The sequence below is a fragment of the Hippocampus comes genome, unplaced genomic scaffold, assembly GCF_001891065.2.
Source record: "Hippocampus comes isolate QL1 unplaced genomic scaffold, H_comes_QL1_v1.1 scaffold249, whole genome shotgun sequence".
Classification (NCBI taxonomy): Eukaryota; Metazoa; Chordata; class Actinopteri; order Syngnathiformes; family Syngnathidae; genus Hippocampus; species Hippocampus comes.
The window spans coordinates 610,856-618,513 of record NW_017805035.1 but is presented as its reverse complement, the minus strand read 5'-3'; the positions used below and the strand labels follow the sequence as shown (position 1 = coordinate 618,513).

The window sequence follows — 7,658 nt, the reverse complement described above, 5'->3', positions numbered from 1 at the left end:
CCCCGGGCCGTTGTATTCCCGACCGTGCGTGATCTTCCACTGTTCCCATTGGCTGTCCAGGGTCACCTGATCCAGGCGGGCCAGCGCCGACACCGCCAGAAGAAACACGCCAAGGCAACGCCGCCACATCCTGCTCAAGCACAAACACACACGCTCACTGCATCAGATTTTCACATGACCACATTTTGCATTTTATGATTCGGTTGTGTGTTTTTGTATTTTTAACCTTCTGTAGGTTGGAGTTGCTGATTGCTTTCTATTTAAAATAATGCTACAGGTAAGGTGATTTTTTATTTTTATTTTAGAACAAGCATTGTGTAACTTTTACATCATTGAATATTTTTTTTCTTTATTTAAGTATATTTCAGAGTCTACATTTTTATTTTCATTTGCGAACAGCAGCGGAATCAGCACTTCTAATTTTTTCTTTTTTTTTTTCAAACTCAAGTATCTGTACTTCTACGTCAGGAATCAAAGTACTTTTGTGATCTTTCGCGCAAATGAACTGGAAAACGACACTTGCCTGAACAGGAAGTTAACTTCAAAGTCAAACATATCAACCGAAAAGTTGCCGTACCTTCAAAGTCCAGAAGTTTGTCAGATTCTGTTGAAGTGGTCCTGTTTTGGCGCCGGGCGAGTCCAATGCGCAAGTAGGTCAGCGTCTGGTTTATATGTCCTGGAATTTTGAGGAAGTAAGAAAGGAGTTTGGGGTCCGGGGAGGAGTTGTGCCGAGGAATGAGAAAGAGGACATCTGGTTTCACTCTGCCATCGTGCATGATGCCGCTTCATGATCCAGGAAGTCTGCTGACACGGCTGGAAAAAAACACAAAAACAAAAACAAGCAGGATTGAAATAAGAGAACATCACAAGTGTACCTCTTCCACGAGGATATATACTTTGACATTTGAGGATGATTGTGATTAACATGTTGTATATACGTACTACTTCTTTGTCGCTTCGTAATATCGCTGTTCATTGTTTACGCCCCTGCTGGAACAACGAATTTAAGTGATTTTTTTTTGGTTTGTTTACAGTAGAGGTGTGAGTCTGAAGGAAGAGTTGCCCACCACATGGGCAACATTCAGATCTACTGGAAGAGATGCAACCTTTAAACAAGAGGCAGCCAAGGATCTTCAAATTTGCCCAAAATGGCGGATTCAAACCAAAATGGCTGACTACCTGTTCAGTTTCTGGCACGGGCTCAAGAGACTTTGTTGTGCGTTCTGTTCTCATTGGCATGTCTCCCCAATTATGTGTTGATCTAAAAAAAAAAAAAAAAAAAAGTTTCATGGGTTCATGGTTCTTTTGTTGTATCCAAAAATCCATAAAAATAATTACATTTGATGCCACTCTCTGCCCAAACTTGACTGCAGAGTAAAAAAAAAAGCTTCATAGCTTAGCATTGCCTGTCGAGGATACCTGTTTCCAGTTCAGGCTCATTTGGGGAAATTCCAGAGTAGGAGTTCGTTCAATGAATATCTCGCTGACTTTAAAAAAAAAAAAAAAAATCAAAAGTGAGCATTATTGTCTTTATGAAAGCCGAATTCTTGTGTTGGATCTCAAAAGATGGTGTACCTAATGAATTGTGTTTGTGTGACAATGACCGACAATGTATTATTAAAAAACAAAAGACCAAAAAAATGACACACTTCCTCAGGTGGTCATCACGTAATGGAAAGAAGCACATTTATAGAAAGGGGGACAAAATGGAGGCCGCACGCTATCGGTTGCGCTTCCTCGTGGCGTTAGTCACGCGCCTGATTTGTACATGAACAACATGAACATGTATATAAATATACAGAAGAACCGCCTTGGTCATGTGTGAGCTGACACACTGGCCGATGCAAAACTAGGGCAGGGGACACTTTATTAGGTACACCTGCAACCGCAGCCATGTTCTTTTGTGGCTGCTTTGTGACCATGTGAGGCTTTTAAGATCCTTTTTTTTTTTAAAGCTATATAACTTGATTCTTTTATTTACATTTGAAAATATTTTTTTTTCTCTTCAGAATATTTTGAAATAAATGTAGCTTTCTAGTAACATAGCAGTTTTGCGTTGATTCTTTTATTTACATTTGAAAATATTTTTTTTCAATTTTTTTTTCTCTTCAGAATATTTTGAAATAAATATAGCTTTCTAGAAACATAGCAGTTTTGCATCCAATTGAGGCTTTTAGTGCTAAAAAGCGATGACAAAGCTTCCTGCCTTTCAAGGTCACAAATGACCTCAGCAGCGGCGCTCCGATGCTCAGGCGTTCTAAGTGGCGCCCATGGGACCGCCGCGCTGGCCTTGGCTCTTGATTGATGACACCTCATCTTCATCTTCTTTTCCTCTTCCGCGTCCTAAAGCTCCAACAAGATAGCCACAGCACTTAAGATGATTAGATGACGGGCGCACAGCACTGATCCGCCGGTAGAAAACATTTTTTTAATTATTTTTGTAAAAATGCAACTTGATTCTACTAATAAACTCTGTCTCAAAAAAAAAGACTTAATTTCTAATGTCGTAATATCACGTCTTGTTTCTTTTGAAAACCTGTATCGTCTCTGAATAATCCGCTACGACTGTACTTTTACAATAAAATTATGTGTATTTACAAAATTTCTGTTCATTATTCTTGTGTTAACCAAGAATAAAAATACAAAATAATTTTCCTGACCGATAATTTTCCTCACTTCCCTGAGCATCAGGAGTTCTCTTACATCACTCAAAAGTCATCTTTAAGCTACGGTATGATCTATAGGAGCAGTCACTGAAGACCTTACGTAAACCAAGTAACGATGGTGCCGAGAAGCTTTTCTGATGCCACTTTTCACCGGCTGCTCGCTCGCCAGATTAACGATGGCCGCAGACACTAAAGAGGGTTTAAGGCTTGTTCCGACCTCCGCGGATTACAGTCGCGCGCCTTTTTTTCTTTTTTTTTTTAACCTCCTGACCTCTGATTGTGTGTGACGGGATATTCCACAAAAACACAAAATGGAAAACATCCAAATGACTTTTTGTCTGGCATACCACTGATTGGAAAAGTCAGACTACAAATCGAGTCAACAATCTAGTTTGGATTTGTCATTTAGATGTCCATGCCTGATGTGGGTCAAATACACAAAATATATACAATTATGAATTCTGTCTGTCTGTCTGTCTGTCTGTCTGTCTGTCTGTCTATCTATCTATCTATCTATCTATCTATCTATCTATCTATCTATCTATCTAGCTAGCTCGCTACTGAGCTAGCTCGCTAGCGAGCGTGCTAGCTAGCTCGGTCGCTATCGAGCATCACCAGTCAATGGCAGGGCACATAGACAAACACCCATTCACACCCACATCCACACTGTCACTGAGTGGAAGTCAATCTCACGCTGCCAGCACACAAGTCAGACGAGTTTATGCAAATTCCCACTTTGAAAATTAAATTATTAAATGGTAATTAGTAGGGCAGCAAGACTAGGCCATTGTAATGCAAATACTAAACTCAAGAGAATTACAACAAACACAAAAAGCAGTTGTGAAGTCATGCCTACTAGCGAGGGGAGAATTAGTAAGATCGGTAAAAAAAAAAAAACAAAAACGTATGGAAAGGAGGACAAAGATGCATCATGGGAAGTCCCCCCGCCAACAGTCTAGGCCTGCAGATGTATCACTCAGGAATGATTCAGGAAAAGTATAATCAAAAAATAGGTTTTGAACACAGCAAGGACACAGGAAGATTTTTGGAACACATTATTCGAGTGAGTTGATGAGCAACTGCAAACACTTGCAAAGGTGTTGTGCAAAATTCTTTGACCACCATTAGATTCTCTAACAGATGAATAAAAAGAGAAGTTTGAACATTGTCAGGCAATCTGGTGACCGGTGGTTGCAGTATTACTTTGTCTAAGGCTAAATGCTATCTTGGTAGCCAGTATAACAGCTGTAAAAAGGTCAGGCCATTATCCAATCTTTTTTTGTTCGGTCACGGCAACTAATTTGGAAGCTGGCTGTGGTACCTCGCGGTCCCACATGGTAACATTGGAAAGGCCCTGCCAGAAATGCTCAGCTTGCGTTAGATCCGACCACAGCGTTAGGCTAGTAGGAATACATTTCCCATGATTTTTAAACGCGGTAGAACTAAGTTGTTTAGTTCCAGCATGATGAAAATTATAGATGCCCCCTAGCGTTTACATGCAGGTGAGAATGACAACACAAATTTAATAGGAAGGAATTTCAAATTAAAGGCGACAAACTCAAAAGCTGACATACATCCACACAAGCAGATTGCATGGCGTACTATCAATTTTTGAGAAAAAAAAGGATTTTAAATCCGCCTTATGGTCTGAAAAATACGGTAAGTCAAGTTATCTCTCTGTATTAGAGGTTCACTGTAAAGCCTAAAGATTGACATCAACTGAGTTTTATTCCTCAGAGTGGAAAAAGCCCAGCAAGGCATGAAGCAGCCGGAGTATTGGACAAGATCTAAAAAGACCAACGTGGCCGAGGCCGATCCTCGCGTGATGAGACTCTGCATCCGAGTCGCCTCTTTAAAAATAAATCTGCTTATTTGACCACCACTGTGCATTTTGTTCACTTTTGGACTCGTTGTCCGGATTAAAAACTCTTAAAAAAAAAAAAAAAAAAAAAACGTATGGAAAGGAGGACAAAGATGCATCATGGGAAGTCCCCCCGCCAACAGTCTAGGCCTGTAGATGTATCACTCAGGAATGATTCAGGAAAAGTATAATCAAAAAATAGGTTTTGAACACAGCAAGGACACAGGAAGATTTTTGGAACACATTATTCGAGTGAGTTGATGAGCAACTGCAAACACTTGCAAAGGTGTTGTGCAAAAGTCTTTGCCCACCATTAGATTCTCTAACAGATGAATAAAAAGAGAAGTTTGAACATTGTAAGGCAATCTGGTGACCGGTGGTTGTAGTATTACTTTGGCTAATGCTAAATGCTATCTTGGTAGCTAGTGTAACAGCTGTAAAAAGGTCAGGCCATTATCCAATCTTTTTTTGTTCGGTCACGGCAACTAATTTGGAAGCTGGCTGTGGTACCTCGCGGTCCCACATGGTAACAAGGCGCTGCCAGAAATGCTCAGCTTGCGTTAGGTCCGACCGCAGCATTAAGCTAGTAGGAATACATGATTTTTAGACGCGGAAGAACTAAGTTGTTTAGTTCCAACATGATGAAAATTATAGATGCCCCCAAGCGTTTACATGCAGGTGAGAATGACAACACAAACTTAATAGGAAGGAATTTCAAATTAAAGGTGACAAACTCAAAAGCTGACATACATCCACACCAGCGGATGACATGGCGTACTAACAATTTTTGAGAACACAAAAGGATTTTAAGTCCGCCTTATGGTCTGAAAAATACGGTAAGTCAAGTTATCTCTCTGTATTAGAGGTTCACTGTAAAGCCTAAAGATTGACATCAACTGAGTTTTATTCCTCAGAGTGGAAAAAGCCCAGCAAGGCATGAAGCAGCCGGAGTATTGGACAAGATCTAAAAAGACCAACGTGGCCGAGGCCGATCCTCGCGTGATGAGACTCTGCATCCGAGTCGCCTCTTTAAAAATAAATCTGCTTATTTGACCACCACTGTGCATTTTGTTCACTTTTGGACTCGTTGTCCGGATTAAAAACTCTTAAGAAGATCAAGTTCGTATTCCCCACCGCCCACATCGTCAAAACATTTTGTTCTTGTACAAAGCTCCCCAAGAACAGTGGCAAAGTCAAACCGTGACGAGACAATGTTCTTTGGATTGAGGTCAGCCAAGTGAAAGGCAGAAATCAACATGACGCGGGGAGCAACAATTTCTGATGATCACTCGTCAGCGACAGTACACGGGCGGTCGGGCCTATTATGGATCTAAACACACAACATGTACCACCAGCACCTCATCCGACAAGAAAAGTTAAAGTAAAATTTCACAGCTTTGAGGGACATTCGGGTGTCCCGGAGCAAATTAATCATTCTGCTGTCATTCCCAACGGAACTGATTTTTTTTTTTTTTTTTTTTTAAATATCATCCAAAATCTTGTCTAAACGTGTCTTCCCTATAATAAGCCCTTTAAAATGACTCATTTCCAGAACCTTGGAAACTTCCATTTCCCAAATGGATCTTTTTAATTGGAAATTTCGCAGCCAACAGGCAGGCTGTGAGTGAGGTACCATCCCCGAGGGTTCATCAGCCAACCCGTTTCAGTCCCTGGGCAACGTTCCAAATGGGTCTGCTGGAGCCGAGCCGGAGGTATCCGGAGCGTCTCGGGGCAATCTGTGATCAGATAGGCTGCAATTTTATCTTCTTGCTTTTAGATAAGAATCACGACACGGATAACGTGATGACCTAACAGCACTTGAGATGTCGAAGGATTTGGGCTCCGCATGAATCGGTGGTGATTCGAATTGGGATTCGAGTGGGTGTGGAAAAGTGACGAGTCGTCATTTTTGCACTCGGGTCAGAATCTTGTCATACAGCTGCACGTACTGTCCCTTTAAGAGCTCAATGTGGTTGTCGTAGCGACGTAGGGAGTGCGCGTGAATTTCCTCAGCTAGTTAGCTTAGCTTTAGGATGACGCCAATCACCGCAAGCAACGAGGATTTATTTTTTTGCATGACACCAATCGGTGCAATAACAGACCTGGATTCTACATTTTGGTCACAATGTGAGCAGGATCCGGGTGAAAGGAAGACATTTTAAACCAAAAAGGGAAACAACAGCTGGTGCTTGCCTGCCGCTGTATTTTGCAGTTGAAAAGATGGAGTCCGCAAATAAGTGAGTGTGAGGTATTGTAAAGCCGCGTGATGCGGACATAGAGCCATATCATCAAATTGGATTTCCCGTCAGTTGGGCTACGACGATTCAAACGTCATTCCCTGATGTAAACATGAATGGCAGAATGGAGATTTAGGGTGTGAGTCCGAGCTCTAAAAGGATGTAGAGGGATGAAATGCGATTATACTCCTCATCTTGTGAGGTTCCCCATGGTACCATCTGCATCCTTCTACAATTAGGGGAGGTACCTGAAACAAAATATAACCCACACATCCCTTTTCAGGGTACTGAGGGTCCATTTCATATGATTGTTCCATTTGACAGCAGCTTTCTAATGGACGGTCAAATAAATATAAAATTGACCAACCACTTTTTACGGATGAGCTTTCTGTATCACAAGCGTCCTACAATTTTGGGAAGTAGCAGCAACATGATTTAAGCGTTTGGTTTAACAGTTTCATGCACCCTGTCACCTGATAACTTGATAAGCTGTCCACTGTCGAAACCGCTGTCCCTGAAAGGGTTAAAGCCCTTCACTTAAGAGGTTCCTAAACTGGGTTAGGTGGCTCTAGCTCGATGGGTCATTGTAGTTCTGCCAGGAAGATGAATGCCCCTTTTGAGAGAAAGCGCAGGAGAAGCAGCAACATAAATGGACGGAGGTGGAAAACCCCCCAAAACAAAGTCATTCAGGCTCCCTGGGATCTAATCGCTTCATGTCGGTGAGCACATGTGCCGTCATGTTTGCCGGGATTACTTCAGATTCAGAGGTGGAGGAGAGAGGAACCCCGACCCCCGCCCCCCGCCTCACACCCCCTCCAATCACGCACGGCCAAGTCACGCAACATGCTGCCGACACACATTCATAATTTTCCTGACGCTTGATCCGCCGCATGC

General features: G+C 41.9%; 2 long non-coding RNA genes across 2 annotated transcripts in view; one reads left to right on the top strand and one right to left on the bottom strand.

The window, feature by feature from the left end:
• Positions 1 to 7: 7 nt before the first annotated feature.
• The window catches only part of LOC109512210 (uncharacterized), a 41,690-nt gene continuing 34,039 nt past the window's right edge, over positions 8 to 7,658 (bottom strand). The window contains exons 2-3 of the long non-coding RNA XR_002167478.1: positions 578 to 813; positions 8 to 130 (exon numbers count right to left, since the gene is read on the bottom strand). This is a non-coding gene — a long non-coding RNA (uncharacterized LOC109512210). The remainder of the gene's footprint in view (positions 131 to 577; positions 814 to 7,658) is intronic.
• On the top strand, positions 144 to 1,411 carry LOC109512211 (uncharacterized). Its single transcript, XR_002167479.1, has 2 exons — positions 144 to 277; positions 1,035 to 1,411. It is a non-coding gene; the product is annotated as an uncharacterized LOC109512211 (long non-coding RNA).